Source organism: Ambystoma mexicanum, chromosome 4q, assembly GCF_040938575.1.
Source record: "Ambystoma mexicanum isolate Mex_15411 chromosome 4q, UKY_AmexF1_1, whole genome shotgun sequence".
Taxonomy (NCBI): Eukaryota; Metazoa; Chordata; class Amphibia; order Caudata; family Ambystomatidae; genus Ambystoma; species Ambystoma mexicanum.
Genome location: NC_090928.1, coordinates 998,422,043 through 998,439,312, shown reverse-complemented (window position 1 = coordinate 998,439,312; position 17,270 = coordinate 998,422,043). Strand labels below are relative to the sequence as shown.

The 17,270-nt window shown below is 51.5% G+C and overlaps 1 protein-coding gene across 3 annotated transcripts in view; it reads right to left on the bottom strand.

The window, feature by feature from the left end:
- CENPF (centromere protein F) overlaps positions 1-17,270 on the bottom strand; it is a 1,250,680-nt gene that overhangs the window by 171,870 nt on the left and 1,061,540 nt on the right. The gene's annotated exons all lie outside the window — the stretch shown is intronic.

Genomic DNA, 17,270 nt, shown 5'->3' with positions numbered 1-17,270 from the left:
TGGGGAGGGGCCTGATGCATTGGCTCGAGGGGGGACCCCCATTAGCCTTGTCAGAACCACGTTCAGTTCCCACGCCGAGGCAGGAACCTTCACAGTGGGCATGAATTGAAAAATCCTTTGGTCTCATCGACTTGTCAAGGAATTCCTCAAAGTGAAGACCTTCCTGGAGACCTGGTGTAGCGGTAGATAGCCGCCAGATGTACCTTGATCGAGGCGTGCGCCAGTCCGGCCTTGGCTAAGGAAAGCAAATATAAAGAATCTGCAGGCGGTGACCCCTCAGAGAGGTAATCTTCTGCAACCGGCAACATGCAACACTTCCACTTGTGACCGTAGCAATTCAAAGTCGACGACACCCTGGCCTTAGTGAGGCCCTCACATCAGTCTGCAGGTAACTTATATCCTCCAAACTCTACGGCTGCAGGAGCCAAACCCTCAGGTTGAGCGATCCTGGGTCGTGATGCAGGATTGCCCCGCCTCCTTTGGCGAGAAGATCCGGGACTACTGGTAGTTTGATCGGAGTTAACGTTGACAGGCTGAAAAGGCCCAGATACCAAATCTGCCTCGGCCACGTCGGGGCAATGAGCATCATCCTGCACTGACACAGTGTATTGATGACTCATATCAGGAGAGGCAACAGAGGAAATGTGCACAGAAACACACCCTTCCAAGGGAAGGAGAAGGCGTCTCTCAGGCAACTCAGTTGGTGGAATCTGCTGGCAAACATCTGGCATTTGGAGTTCGCCGGCATCGCAAACAGAACGATCTGGGGCCTTCCCCACTTGGCTAAGATATGGTCCACTTGCTCCTGCTGCATTTCCACTCGTGGCAGGAGCGCAATTCCCTCCTGAGGGAATCTGCGACAGTGTTCTTGACTTCCGCTAGGGGACGAGGAACATTTCTTGTCAGACAGCCCAGCGCCATAATTCCTACACTTCCCTGGAGCGAGCTGGGGACCAAGTGCCTCCTTGCAGAACACTGTGGTGGTGTTGTTCATGAAGATCCTCACCACCTTGCCCTTCAACGACGGAAGGAATGAATTGAGGGCCCAGAGCACTGCCAGTAGCTCCAGGATGTGGATATGGAGATACTTCTCCGTTAGCCATAGACCTGTGGAGTGCAGACGCTCCGTGTGGGATCCCCAGCCTTCCCGGGAAACGTCCATTGTGACAGTTTCCTGGAACAGAGGGTTACGGAATCCCGGGTGATGTTGGAACGGACGCCCCACCACCTTGTCACCAGACGGGATTCATCGCCCAGAGTGATCTCGTCTTCAAAGTCTCTGTATACCTGTACCCAGCAAGCATCTAGGAACGACTGAAGAGGTCGCATCTGTAACCTGCAGAGCTAGATGAGGTAGATGCAGGACATCATGCCGAGCAACGACTTGATGGTCCACACCGTGGACCTCTTCATTGAAAACAGCCGTTGCACCTTCCCCTGAATAGCTGCTACCTTCTCCTCCGAGGGCGATGCCATGCAGGACCCTATATTGAGTCTGGCCCCCAGGAACTGCGTGTTCTGCTATGGGGTCAAGCAGGGACTTTGGATAATTGATGGAGAATCCCAGATCCGCCGGCAGCATGAAGACCGCCTCCATGTGGCCAAAGGTCAACTCTTGCGTGCGGGCCCTGATTAGCCAGTCATCGAGGTACGGGTATACGTGAATCCCTTGTAGACGTAGATGGGTCGCCACCAGTGCCAGGCACTTCGTGAACACTCTGGGTGCCGACTACAAGCCAAAGGGTAGGGCCTTTAACTGGTAGTGCTGTCCCTGCACTACGAAGTGTAGAAACTTGGGGTATTTCCTGTGAATGGGGACACGGAAGTAGGTGTCAAGAAATCTCCTCTTTCCAGTTGGCCGAGCACGTGCTGCAACATCACCATCCCGAATTTCTGAGACTTGAGGTACTTGTTCAGAAGTTGCAGCTCTAGAATGGGCCTCTAGCCCTGCATCGTCTTCTTACCAAGAAGTATCTGGAATAGACACGGGAGCCCCGAGTCGCTGGGGAACCAGCTCTATCGCCCCTTTTCACAGCATTGCCTGTACCTCCTCCAAGAGCTGAGGAATGTGCTGCTCCTGACGGGCCACCGGAGGGATCCGCGGACACCTATGCTGAAATTCCAGGGTATGTCCTTGGGCGCGAGCATCCAGCACCCATCTGTCGGCGGTGATCTTCTCCCACTCGCTGACAAACCTAGACAGCTGGCCTCCCACCGGGGTGCACGGGTGGTGGGGATGACCTCCTGGCCGGTTCAGGCTTGCTTTAGTGCCAGCGCTCTGCTCTGCTGGCGACGCTGTTCTCCTCCACCATAGGCTTGGGTGTGACCTCGGTGGGCTTCATAGGTCGTAGATCTGGAAGGCTGAAGGTACGAGGAGGAGAAACCTTTTTTCGCGAAAATATTTAGAAGTAGGTCGCAGAACCAACTCGAGGACTCCCAACACTGAAGCATGCAGTAAAAATCTGAAGATGGCTGCCAGAGGAGGGGCTTAAGGTGAGGGCCGTCATTGGATGGGGGCAGTATGACCCACAGGACAGTGATTGGTTTAGAGAAGAAATACAGTTTGTAAGTGAAACCTTTTTTATTTTTACTGAGGATTCCCAGCCTGACAGGGAATATTCACGAGCATGTGAATCCATGCCCAACCCCATGCTGGAGAACCTTACTTCAGGGGGGCAGCGGGATATTCTTGTCCACAGCAGAGGCATTGCACCCGGGTTAGACGGAATACTCAAGAGAAGGCCCGGTGGTGCCGCCTAGGACCTAGAGATGTTGCTTGGTAGGCCTGAGGAAGGGGGGTCGTTGATGCGGGAGGAAAGTATTCGGCCTTCTAGTAGCCCAGATATGTGAAGGCATCCCCTTGAGCCTGGGACCGGTATCAGAGATGATTTACCCCTCATTGTAAGGACTGGTAGAAGCCCTACGGCCTCAGGTTTCTGCCCGGTGCAAGAGCTTTTCTCTCTCTCGAGGCAGGCTCCAGTAAATGAAGCTCCATTTGATGGAGATGGAAGACCGCCCCCTGAGCAGATGAATCCCCCCAAGCCCGCTCGGAAAAGGAAAACCTGAGAACCAAGGGTGCACTTTCCTTGCCGACTCTAGTCGTTTTGTTGTTGAAGGTGGCTAGGTTTACCCTCACTCTAGAGGCCTTCTGACCCTCCTTTACAACTGAAAGTGCAAATGCCAGCATGCTGGCTGAAAAAGTGGACAAATGTCAAGCCACCTACAGGAGCAATACTTCCTTGTGCTTTGGAATCTTGCTCCCAACATAAGTTCCGGAATCACCTCAAACAGGTTGTGTTCCTAAAATCTCAGATGCACATTAGTTTGGTGTGAAGCCGGAAATTATCTGCATCAGGATGGCAAACTACTTGACTCGTGTATCAGCTATTCCAGCAATACAATAATCCCCAGCGTTCTCTGCAACTCAGGCTGTGGAAATCCACCCGTCATGCCCTCTGGGACCAACTCTGGGCCACTAGTATCACTGTTCACATGTGGAGACTGAATTTCCTCAGCACCAATCACAGAAGGGGACCCAAATGAAACGCATCCATGCACCCAAAGTTTCAAGGGGTCAATAGGGCATTTCCCAGGGCTTTCTCCTTGGAGGATCTCTGTTAGCCAGAATCCTGTGCAGTTCCCTTAGGGAGCACTACAGAAGATTAAGACTACAGGTATTTGCAATAAATCCCCTTTGGTATCAGTCCGTACCACAAAGATTTAGTTGGTAGCTGTGGCTAAGCAGTCATTAGGACTACAATACTATGGATCAAGGAAACACTGACCAAAGCTTTGTATCAAAAAGAATATATATATATTTATTTTACACACACTGATGTTCACACACAAAACACTATTATTAAAGCAAGTTAAATCAGTCAAGAAACATATACACAACTCCCTATTTAAATTGTAGACAAGTTTGAGCAAGAGTGAAAACTGAGCAGAACGGCACAGTGAAAACCAAGCAGAAATGGCACTCTATCAATTTCTCAAAAGGGAGGGAAAGGACAAGTCAACAGGTTTAGACTCTAGAACACACCAGCAATACCTCCCAAGTAGATTGTGAACAAGTTAGGCAAGGCAGTACTTTAGTATAAGCAATACTGAGGTGAAAACCGAACAAAATGGCACCTCACAAGTTTAAAAAGAGGGAAGGAAAAGGTGGTTATAAGAGTTAGGTGCACCAACACATTCCTAGGTGAGAAGCAATCTAGAGAAGGCAGTTGTAACAGATTTAACTAGAGTCAATGGGCCTGTGCCAGAGTCACTGGTACGAGGCAATGTGCCCAGGATCAAACTGTTCTAGTATCTGCAGTCAAGTCTTTAATGATTCGAAAAGGCGGTTGCAGAAGATGAAAGACACTGTTAGATGATTAGGGCGGCCAACCCAGTAGGTAAGTAAAGGATCTAAAACACCTTTAGCGATACCCAACGAAATGGAAGGCCTGGCGGAACAATGTACCTTGAAAGTGGATGAGGCTCCTGCGGTGGCGGTAGTTCCTGGCAGTTCGGGAGATCCAGCAGAGGAAGAGAGGCCCTCGTCGTGGAGGAAGGTTCGAGTTACTGCACTGCTCAGGGATGAAACCAGCCGCGGTGCTGCCGACACAAGTAAAAGGTACGCTCCTTTAAATCGCGGTCGTGGTGGACAGGTGCCTGGCTATCCGGTCTCTGAGTGCAGGGCACTGGCAATTCGAGCAAGGCAGGTCCTGGAATGCGATTGGTGAACTGGTTGGCCACACCAGCTCAAGGGAAGAAGACTCTTGCAGAGGAAGATCCTCGAGTCGTTGGAGAAAAGTGGTGAGGATCTGCAGCAGTGCTTCACCAGTGGTTCAGTTGTTGCAGATGTCTTCAGCTTCTCTCCTCTTCGGTTTCTTAGTTCCGGTGGCGACGTCTTGTCCTCCAGTCCTCAGGACCCTGCCTTTATGCAGCAAGACCCCCATTCAAACAGCCTAGCTGTCACTCGCACAGTGAGGTGGCTCTCCTGGCGGGAGAACCCCCCCCAGCCCATCAGGGTAGAGTGCTACTTGGGTTGCGTAGGCAACCCTGTCCAGGGTGCCTATTCCCCCGCCACACATCCTGTCTACCCCAGACTCAGTGGCGCCGAGAGTTGGGCTTCTGTGCAGAAGCCCGCCAAAAGGACGAACAAAGGATCCCCAACATGGGTTAGGATTTCAGAGAAAGACATGAGAAAGAAATATTGTTAAAGTTCTGGCAAAAAAAAAAACCACTGGATTAAAGTTAATATTAATATAAACCGGCGGTATGTTAGAGGCTGTCATTAAAAGTGGTAGCTTCGAACAATGGGAAAATTCCATAGAAAAGTATTTGCGGTCGAATATTTATGGTAGTAACCACTGCCACCAGCCAGAAACTTTTGAGAGAGGACTATACGGTACCGTCTCGAAAATGAACACTAGGGAAAAACTATTAACCCTTTCCAGTACTTCCATTTTAAGGTGGGTTGTACTGATTAAGTTCATAATTATTGACTAGTAAAGTCAATGGGGACTTTACATGCCCTGGGAGATAGTCAGTCCCAGGGTATGGAGGCGTATGTTTGGGGGTCGCTACGACACCCCTGTGGTACGGCACGGAGGGTACTGTGTACCCACATATGTTAAAAAGATGATTCCTATGAGGGGGAGAAAGACCCCATAGACCATAAGCACACGAGAAAAACATACACTAGCAATCTAAGAGTGGGAAAAAAAGGGTCTCACTCTTAGCAGGAGAAAGAAAAACCTTCAAATCAAGCAAAGCTGCTGGGGGACTCTATAGGTGAGGGAAATTAGCCTTAGAAGAGAATTCTCCCTAACACTCTCTCCGGAGCAGGAGTTGTAGTACTTCCACCTCTGAAGAAAACAATGTCTACCACGGTCTGATGCAGAGACCACTTGTGGTTTACCGACAGCAGCTTGCTAAGCCAGTCTGTCCTGGACATTGCTTTCCCAGGCAGATGGAAAGCCTGAACTGAGATGCCTCTGGTGAGAAGCCACATCCAATCAGTTTGATGACCATCTTGAGCAATGTCACGCCACCACATGTGGTTACGTTCCGCACTTCGGTCATCTTTGTTGAGGAAGGCATTGCAATCAGTCATGGACCCTGTGACAAATTGGATTCTGTTCTGCAGGAGTACAAAGATGAATAAAGGCGAAAATGCCCACTCAGCCCTTACACTTCTACAAGCCAAGAGCCAAAAAAATCATAGCTAAAACAGACACAGTTCAGAGATACACCACCTTTGCCTCTTGTGGTGACGTGGGCAGAGGGAAGGCTATGGTTGTTAAAGGGGAGTGACTGATCCAGTAGGTACCTATATTCAGCAATTCAGTCCAAAACAAAGGGAATGTTCAATCAAGGTTCTATAAAAATATAGACACTTTAATAAAACAGACCATCTGCAATAGAACAATCTAAAAAAAACACTGTACAACCCCCTCCACGTCCATAGAAGAACAAGTTACTTACCCCTGGTAACGTTCTTTCGACTGGATGTTCCTGCCACATATTCCTCATCTTATGATAATACATCTCTCCAGCTTTCAAATCGGAAAATATTTTTCAATAGAGGGCACTATATGTAGGGTCGTCGAGTTGATGTCCCTCGAGGGCCTCTGTCGACATCATCAGCATAGTTAGCGCATGTAGTGCCTGTTCGCTTCAGTTCTGTTTTTCTTTTCCCCTTCGAAGAGGAATTACCAGGCGTAGCCAAGACCGGAGGCTCTCAGAAAGCGTAGAGCGTAATAACATGTCAATTTTACGGCGGGTAGGCTGGGAGGGGCGATGGGGAATACGTGGGAGGAACATCCAATCGAAAGAAAGTTACCAGGGGTAAGTAGCTTGCTCTGCGAATGGATTGTGTCCTCCCCTGTATTCCTCATCTTACAATAGACTCCCAAAGCAGTAATAATTTGGAGGTGGGAGTACCAATTAACTAGATCGAATCACGGACCGAATGGAGGACGGCTTTTGCAAAAAGTCCTTCCTGACTGGAGGAAGAATCCAGACAGTGTTTGACAAAAATATGAATAGACGACCAAGTGGCCGCTGAACAAATATCATTTACTAGGACAATCCTTTGAAGAGCCACAGAAGTTGCCATGCCCCTTGTGGAATGAGCGCTTGGGTCCTCTGGCAGGTCTTTTCCCGCTAGTCTGTAGCATCCGCCAATGGCTAGGATAATCCATCGGAATATTGTTTGGTGACAGTAAGATTCAATTTGGGACCAGTATATCCAATAAAAAGTTTATCAACCTGGCGAAATTTAGCCATCCTGGAAATATAAGTACAGAGCCCTTTTTGGGCCCAATCTATGTAGCCTCTACTCCTCCTTTCCCGACAAGTCTTTCGTGACAAGTTTAAGTCGGAGAATACCTTCAGTAAAAAAGAAGGTTTTACCCTGAGAGTTACTTTGTCTTTATAAAATATAGTATGAGGACTTTTGGAGGAAAGAGCTTGCAACTCGCTTACCTTGCGAGCAGATATTGCAATAAGCAAAACGGATTTTAATGTCAAAAGTCTTAAAGGCCATGAGTGAAGGGGGCTCAAAGGGAACACGTGTTAAAAATGAACACTAGATTGAGGTCCCGAACAGGTACATTGAATGAAACTGGTGGGTATACATTAGTAAGGCCATTCATAAATTGGATAATCAAAGGGATTTTAAAATATGAATCCTCCTCTTCCGAGCGTTTGAAAATGGAAAGCGCTGGTAGGTAGTCATATAGAAAAGGATCCACATACTTATATTTGCACCAGTTGCTGAACTTATTCCAACAGCACAAAGATTTAGTTGCTGGCCTTCTGGCCGAAAGCAAACGCTCCATTACGTCATCTGGGAGGTCCCAATCCTTGTATCTCAGCCTTTCAGAAACCATGCATGAAGGCTGAGTATCTTGACTTCTGGATGGAGAACCCGACCTTCCTCTTGCGATAGAAGATCCACTCTTTGTGGAAGACGTTATGGAAGGCAGATCGACAAGTCAAGAAGGTCCGGGTACCACGTCCTCCTGGCCCAATCCGGAGCAATTTGGATCATGGATTTCCCAAACTTCCTCAACCTCCTGATCATACGAGGAGTGACAGGGACTGGAGGAAACGCGTACAAGAGTGGAAACTCTCAGTCCACCACGAACGCGTCTCCTAGAGCTCCTCTTAATACTGTTCATACTTCCGGTTGATACCGGTCGCAAACAGATCCGCTTGAGGGGTTCCCCAAAGGGTGAAGATCTCTTGAAGGACTTTCTGTGCCAATTCCCACTTGTGGGAGACTGATCTGCCTGCTCAGAGCTTCTACCGCCGTATTCTGTTCTCCAGCTAGGCGAACTACCGATAGATTCCTTCTTGAATTACCCAGAACACGAGCTGCATTGCCCCTCTGCACAGTGGTAGTGACCCTACACCACCTCTCTTGTTGAGGTAATACATGGCCACTGTGTTGTACGTCATTATCAGGGCATTCTTTCCCCATACCCTGTACAGAGGGTAGTCTAATTGCCTTCAGCTCCATAAGGTTGATGTGTAGTTTGGACTCCGATGGAGCTAAACTACTGCTGATTGTCAGATCGTTGGTGTGAGCTCCCCATCCTGTGAGTGAGGTGTCCATCACTACCGTTATCTCCGGCCATGGTTGCCAAAAAGATTCTCCCATGAGAATGATGTCTTTGCAAGCCCACCACAGAAGGTCCTGAGCAATTCTGCGCGGAACTTGCAGTTGGTCTGACATCTTTCCTGAGAATTGGGACCATCGAGTCCTGAGAGCCCATTGAAGGGATCTCATTCACAAGCGGTCCTAACCACATGGGACAAACCTGAGGCACTTATCAAGCAATTGGAACGGACCATAATGCAGGATATTAACCTGAAACTGCACGCCACAACACTACCCCAATACTATGTTAATTTTAAAGGATATCTGTACCGCGCACTATCACCACCGGAGTGGTCCCCTGGCGCTCTGAAAAACGGTAAGGGGGGCGAGTTAGTGGGAATAAGCTGGAAAAGTGCAACAGAGCAGTGATGGGCTGTTGGCAGCCTCAGCCCGCTGGGTCCGTTGGCTGGGCTTGGGGTGTTTTGCGGTCGGTTGTCGTGTGCTGTTGTGTGAGTCTATGTGTTGTTTGTTTTGTTGTTGCAGTGTAGTGAAGTTTGTGCCGATTGTTGTGTTGTAGGCGTGTAGTTGTGTTTGGTTAGGTTTTGAGAGGTGTATGCAGAGGGTTGAAATTGTTAGTGGATTGGTTAATTGGCATTGCTGTCCTTGCAATTATGTCTAGGAGTGATGCTTGTTATCATTCAATATTTCATCTGAGTGTGGTACTTGCAAACCTTCAATATCCGATCTAGATGTGATGCAGGCTAGTGATTACAATTCCATCCAAGTGTTCCACTTGGTAACCCATCACAGTTTCATTTAAGTGTGGCGCATGCTAAATTCACATTTCTACCTAGATGCGACATAGGCTAAAGTTAAGCATTCCATCTAAGTGTGGCACATGCTAACATTCAAATTTCTGTCTAGCTGCGACGCGGGCTAAAGTTAAGCATTCCATCTAGGTCCATCTAAGTGTGGTGCATGCTAACATTCACATTTCTTTTTTTTAACTTGTTTATTTTTCGGTTGGCATACAGGAGAATGCATTAAAATGTCAGTTCAACACTTTATCTCGGCATTATTATACACTTATTTATATCCCAACACCCAACCCCACCTCTTAGTCTCGGGCGTCTACCGTGGACTGTCTTTTTTTCCCCCTATAAGGTCCGATTCCTGACTCCTTCGCTCCTGTCTCTTCCTACCTTGGTTCGCCTTCCTCCTTCCTCTCCCGGCTTACGTCCTCAAATCCTGGGTTTGGCTGTCCTCCAGGGCATGCTCCTCCATTAGCTGGGACCGTTCCCTGTCCGCCGCCTGCTGGGCCTGTTGCACCAGGCGCGGTTTGTATGTCAGGGCCGGGAAGCGTAAGTCATAGTCTATCACAGGCGACCAAATGTTTGTGAAACGATGGAGGCGGCCTCTGTTTGCTGCCATCACTTTCTCAGCGATGAAGATGTCCCAGATTTTCAGCCACCATAGCACCGTTAGGGGGCCCTCCGGAGTCTTCCATGTCCGGGCTATTGTGATTTTAGCGGCTAGGAGTAATTGCGTAATGAGGGCCGCGGATGCGCCCGTTTTCGGGTAGGTGTCTGGGATCGGGGTACCCAGCAGTAGCGGCTCCGGTTCCAGTGGCAGCGAAATCTGGGTTATGTCTGTGATGGTCGCTATACATTGGGACCAGAAGACCTTCACCACCGGGCATGACCACCACATGTGTAGGTAGGAGCCTGGCGAGCCGCACCAACGCCAGCACTGTGGGTCCAGCGACTGGTTGAAGTGGTGTAGTTGTAGCGGTGGGAAATACCATCTCATGAGCAGTTTATATGCACATTCTCGGTTGGTGACGCAGAAGGACGATGAGTGTGTGCGGGCCCAGATATCGGTCCAGTCTTGATCCTGGATTGAGTGCCCTAGGTCCTTTTCCCACTGCGCCATATATGTCGCTCTATTGGACAGGAGGTTCTCCTGGAATAGTCGATGCAGCGTCGAGATCCGCCCTCGGGAGGGGGGGGGGGGGGTCCGCTACTGTTAATTCCAAGGCATCCAGGGTCCGGGTGGCCGCCTCTCGCGTCTGGGGGTGTGTGCACCAGTGTCTGATTTGGCAGTATGTGAACCTGTCTGACTCTGCTAGGTTAAACGTACTTTTGCATTGGGCGAATGCCAGCGGCCGAGTTCCCTCAAATAGTTGGCTTAGGGAGGAGAGGCCTCCGGCGATCCAGTTCTTGATGTTTGTGGGGTGAGCTCCCGGAGATAACGCCGGATTGTGGAAGACTGGGGCTGAGGGGCCCAGAGCTCTCGGGATACCTCTGGATTTGCGGGCCCAATCCCACGCCTTCAACGTTTGCTTGGTTGAGGATAGTATAGCTGGCCATGTCTGGCGCAGCGCGGTTGGCAAGTGTAGAAGAAAGCGCAATGGGAGGGGTAATCTGGACTGCTCTATGTCCATCCATTTGGGGCGCCCTGACGTTATAGTCCAAGCCCTGGTATGCGCTATCTGCGCCGCCATTTGGTATTTTTGGAGGTCAGGGACCCCTAGGCCTCCCTGGTCCGGAGCACATAGCATTGTCTTCCGAGGAATGCGGGCCTTCTTCCTCATCCATATGAATCCAAATATCTTCCTTTGATGTCTCTGTAGTTGGGGGCGAGGGACTATGATGGGGAGAGCCGAGCAGGCGTATAGGAATCGTGGCAACAGATTCATCTTACAGGCTGTGATACGACCTATTAGGGATATTTCCTGCTTGTGCCAGGAGTTTAGGTCCTTTTCCAAAGTTTTCATCAGGGGCGGGAAGTTTATCCGATAGATGTCTCCCGGGTTAGCGGGGATCTGCACCCCGAGGTAGGGGATGGATGTGTCATTTAACGGGACCGCGCACTGGGCACTGAAGGATGCCTTCTCTCTCTGATTCAACCCTATCCCCAGAGCTGTCGATTTCATCAAGTTAATGGCAAATCCGGACACCTTCCCGAATCTGTGGATTCCGCTAGGGCGGCTTTTAAGGATTGCGAGGTGTCTGTGATGGTTAGAATCACGTCGTCAGCGTAGAGCGCTATCTTGTGCTGGGTAGAGCCCACTTGGAGGCCTTTGATTCTAGGGTTAAGTCGAATCCGCTGGGCCAACGATTCCATTACCATAGCGAACAGTAAGGGGGAGAGGGGGCAGCCCTGTCTGGTGCCGCATGTTAGGGAGATCGGGTTAGTCAGGAGGCCGTTCACTCGGAGCAGGGTGGTCGGGGATTGGTAGTTCGCTAGGATGAGCTTTAAGAAGGAGGGCCCAACGCCGAACGACTCCAGAGTGAGGCGGAGGAACGACCAGTCCACTTTGTCGAAAGCCTTGGTCGCGTCTAAAGCTAGCAGGGCGAGTTTCTTCGAGTCTTGTCTGGCTATCTCGATCAGGTTGAGGACTCTGCGCGTATTATCTGTGGTGGCTCTGTTTAAGATAAATCCCGTCTGGTCTGGGTCTATGATGTCCGGAAGAAGCCTCGCTAATCGATTTGCCAAGACCTTCGAGTAGATATTCGCATCCAGGTTTAGTAGGGAGATGGGTCGATAAGCTGCTATATCGCTGGGGTCTTTTCCTGGTTTCAGCGCTAATACTGTTATTGACTCTTTCATTGACGGGGTTGTTGATCCAGAAGTGGCGAAGGAGTTGAAGAGGGTCGTCATTGGGGCTAGTAGCTGAGGCCGGAAGAGTTTGTAGAATCGGGACGAGAAACCATCTGGGCCCGGGGCTCTCGTTCTTAAGCTTTTGACGGCTTCGTCGATCTCCTCGCTGGTGATCGGGGCCTCCAACTCTTCCCTACTCGTAGTTGAGAGCTTAGGCAAGGCGGATTCCCGCAGGTAGGACTGCTGCTCTTCCTGGGGCTTTTGGGTAGCTGACAGTTTCGGTTACGTGAGCTTCTGCAATTCTCAGCTTATCCTGATCCGCGAATTGGGCTGCACCCTGAGGGTCCCGGAGGCTTAGTATAGTGTTCCTTTTCTTGATTCTTGTGAGTTTTTCCACCAGGAATTTATTTTCTTTGTTTCCCCTGGCGTAGTAGCTCTGCTTCGTCTTGGTTAGTAGCTGGGCTCTGTCCTCCGCGTAATGAGCCTCTAGTTTCCTCCGTGCCGTCTGCAAGATTCGGTAGGTTCTCGGGGACCAGTTTTTAGCTTTACATGCCGTCTCCGCCTCCAGAACCTTGTCTTCTAGGATGCGGCGGGTCTGTTGCTTTTGCCTATGGTAGGCCGCTCCTCGAGAGATCAGCACCCCTCGCACTACGGCCTTCATTGCATCCCATGTCGTCGTTGGGGAGGTATCTTTGTTTTTATTGTCTTCGAAGTACTGTTTGATGGTTTTAGCTACTACGTCTCTCGTCGCCATGTTATTTAGGATCGGGTCATAAAGAGACCATCTGCGTCTTGGGGGCGGGTCCGGGTTATAGGCTCTTAGCGTTAGCATTACAGGTGCATGATCTGAATGGATTCTGGGGCCTATGAGGACATCGTCCGTGTACGACAGGATCTGCGGGGATGCAAGCAAGAGGTCGATACGTGAATAAGTCCTATGCACATAAGAGTAGCATGAGTAGTCTCGTTCCTCTGGATGGAGGATCCTCCAGGTATGCACCACTTCGAAGGTTCGGAACAATTTAAGCAGGGCGATCGCCAAGCCAAAGTCTCCGCGGGCAGGGGGGTGTGATCTATCTACTAGTGGGTTGGGTACTCTGTTGAAATCTCCCCCGATGATGGTCTGACCCTCAACAAACGGAAGCAGGGTGTTTTCCAGGGTCGAGTAGAATGCCTCTTGTTCTTGATTTGGTGCATATACTGAGATCAACGTGTATAGTTGGCCGAGAATTCGGCATTTCACCGCCACGAAGCAGCCGTTTGGGTCCCGTTTAGAGTCCAGGATTTGAGGCTTCAAATCTTTGGCGATTAAAATAGCTGTGCCACCCTTCTTCACTCCATTCGAAGCTAGGAACTGCGTTGGGAATTGCCGATCTCTGAGCCTTGCGAAGTCCGTGGGATCAAGTGCGTCTCCTGCAGGAAGACAACGGAGGCTTTATCATTCTGGATGCGTTGTAGGATTGTTTTTCTCTTCTGTGTGGCGTTGAGGCCTCTAACATTCAGCGTTAGGAACCTTAGTTTCTGGATCGGCGGGGGGGCCTCTTGGGTGCCTTCTGGGGTGGGATACTGTTCCTCGTGGGTGGGCTGGGGGTATTCAGTCTTCATTTCGAGATTCCGAGTTAGCTAGGTCCTCCTGCAGCCGGGTTTTCTGCATCCTCCAACGGGAGGGCAACATTTTATCTGAGTGGGTCCACCAACGGGTGGGCAAACTTAAACGGGTGGGAGAACTCCAAACTGTACGGGGGGCCGGAATTTTCTGCGCAGCCACCTTTACGGCCAACGTGGCCCAAACAGTTTTCCTCGCCAACGGGGCGAAGGTCGAACCATTGAGATCAGCTCGGCTCCAAGGGTGGGTAGGTGACATACTCCTTGGAGAGGGGGGACTGGGCCGTTCGGGGCCCGCGGCATTGCCATGCTTCGTTTTGGCTTCAGCGTCGGTCTTAGTATCATGGCCGCAAACCTCTAAATCATTTCATCTTTTGGCGTCTTTGCGCTTTAGACCAGGGTTGTTGCTGTCTTTGAGGTGATTGATCTGGTTCCTCTGGCGGGAGGAGTGGACTAGGGGTGGTTGAGGTCTCCAGAGAGTTTGGGTGCAGAATCGATTTCGCGTCCTCTAGGTGGCTAATTTTGCGTAGAGTTCCCTGGTACGAGAATTGTAACGTAGCGGGGAAGAGCCAACGGTAGCGAATCTGCTGGCTCTGGAGGAACAGGGTCAAGGGCTTGAGAGCTCTCCTTTTCTGTATGGTGATCGGGGAGAGATCTTGGTATATCTGCAGGGGGGTGCTCATGAACGACAGTTCATCTTTGGAGCGGCTTATTGCCGAGATGGCTTCTTTGGTAGCGTAGAAGTGTACTCTCGTGATCACATCCGGAGGGCCGTCTGAATCTACTCCTCGTCTCGGGCGTAGTCTGTGGGTTCGGTCCAGGACGAGTTGGGCTTTGTCCGTAAGCGGAAGGAGAGCCTGGAAGAAGTTGCCTATATACTCCGGGAGCTCTTTATCTTGGATCGTTGCTGGGACCCCACGGATGCGCAGGTTATTCCGTCGGGCCCTGTTTTCTAAGTCCTCTTGCTTGAATGCGAGAATCTCATTACTGGACTGAAGCGCTCGGATCTCACGCCGCATTTCTATTATTGCTGCATCGTGGTTCTGGGTCAAGTCTTCGACCTCTCCTATTCTCTGTTCCGCTTCCGTGAGTCGTTGGTCCGCCTGTTCTAGTCGTGTGGTGTGCTCGGTCATGCAGGACCGAATTTCGGCTCTGATGTCCCTCATGAAGGCCATTACGTCATCTCTGGTGGCGAGGTTACCTTGTTCTTCTGGGGGCTTTTGCGGGGTAAGCTTAACCGAGGGGTCCAGTTTTCTTGTCTCGTCTGTTACTAGGAGCATGGTGGAAATGTCTGCGGTTTTGGCTGGTTTGGTGAGTCTCGACATTTTGCCGGGGCTGGGACTCTGGGGATCTCTTCTGGCTGGAAGCCCCTGGGGGGGGGGGGGCGCTTTGGGGAGGATGATTGGTTTCGGACGAATCTGCTGTGTAGGGCGAGTGATCCGCCCGCCGTATTAGTTGTCAGAGTTGCAGTGGTTATGTCTGGGTCTTGCCACTCTTGGATGTAGTGGAGGGGGTCGGCTCTGCTTGAGGTAGATGTCCACCCTGCCAGGGGGCTGCAGCTATCCAGGATGATAGGCCTGGTGGGTGAAGTGGGCAGGAGCGCCCAAGGATATTTTGGCAGTCGGAGACGTGGCGGTGCCTTCAGAAGGGGGTGGGGGAAAGCTGTGCGGTTATGGGGGGGGGGGCAACTTGACCACTCTCCCCAGCCGGCAAGGTATCTGGTGGGCAGGGGCGCCCCAGGAAGCTGGAAGGGGGCTCCGGATTCAGCGCCGGGGGGATTGTGGGGGACGGCGGACACTCACCCAGTCAGGCCTCCGATACCGCCTCCGGGGTGCTGGGCTGCAGGGAGGAGCCGCAGACTCCTCCGCTCTCCGGGTCGATCGTTGCCAGTGTAGAAGGTGGGGGGGGGGGCGGTAGAAGGGCCCCTGCCCCCACAGCTGGTCCCGAAGCTAGAGGGCCCCGGGGGCTTGGTCGCCCCCCCCGCGAGCTGGTCCGCCGCACGGGCGAGGGTCGGGGAGCTCCGGGGGCCCTCCTCCAGGAGGGCCTCCTTCTGAGGTCTGGTTGTCAGGTCCGGAGGGCCGGAGTGTCAACCGGACTGGGGGGTCGAGATGGTGGTGGGGGCGGACGCCAATCCCGTACTCCGCTCCAATGGAGGGGGGAGGCGGGTGGAAGGAGCACCCGAGCCTGCGCCGAGGCCTCAGGTGGAAGGGCCCCGGGGACAGGAGCGGCCGCCCCTCCAGCGAGGCTCAGGATCGGAGCAGAGGGCGAGAGCAGGAGGTCCTATGGGCGTCTCGTCACTGGGCGCGGGCGGAGGAAAGGGACCCGGGTCGCCGCCGCCATCTTGGCTCGGCGCGGAGAGGCACCCGCGTCGAGTTCTTTCGCCGCATTTTCAGGGTTCCCACCGCGTTCGCTTTACAAAATTGGAGCGGTGGATGCGCAGGAGGTTCCACCAGCTTCTCCCGCCAGAGGGACAGCAGCGGCGGCGCTGGCGCCGGCTAAATTTCAGCTGAGGCCGCGGGTCCCTACGGAGGCCATTAACGGAGCAGCCTCATCAGTGGCGCTCCAGGCCACGCCCCAACATTCACATTTCTATGCAGCTGCGACACACGCCAAAGTTAAGAGTTCCATATATGTGTGGCACATACTAACATTCACAATCCTATCTAGGTGTGACGTAGGCTAAAGTAAGGAATTCCATCTAGTTGTGGCGCAATTATAACATTCACATTTATGTCTAGATGCGATGCAGGCTAAAGTTGAGCAACCCATCTAGATCCATCTAAGTGTGGCAAATGCTAACACTCACAGTCCTATCTAGATGTGACGCAGGCCAATCTTCACAGTTCTCTCTATGTGTGGCACTGGTTAACATTGGCCAGTAAGTTAGTGTGTAATGCAAGGCAACATTTACAGTCCAGCCAGGAGTAGATTTAGGCTGGTGGTCACAATGGTGTAAGTCTATGGGAGTCTACGTTATGGAAAGGTAAGGTAGAGTGGTGGGGGTTTTCTGGAGTAGAGTAATTGCTCTACACCCCACCCATGCCACACTTACAGTTTTTGTTGATGTCTATTGACTTCACTGGCTCCCCCTGCGGACACCTGCAGACACTTTCTGGAGCCGCCATTGTTGGAGCCGCCCTTTGCCTTGGGGCCCTTAGCCGGAGGGGCTGCAGGGCAAGGGCTACCCTGGTGAGGTCAGTTAAGACCGGTGCTGCTGGCCAATCAGAGGCAGGAGGGTTGGTGGAAACAGGAAGAGGCAGCGGGGTGGGGATGCAGGCAACAAGGGGGCACAAAGGTCCTGGGGGCACAATGATTTTCTTTTTTTAAAGCACAAATTAGGGGATCGAAGCAACACTCCTTACAGCCTCTCAACTGGTCTCTGGATGTCGAAGAGACAGTCCAAGCTGCCGCAGTCCAGTAGGCCCTTTGGAAACATGCAGCTGGCCAATCAGAGCACAAAGGCGGG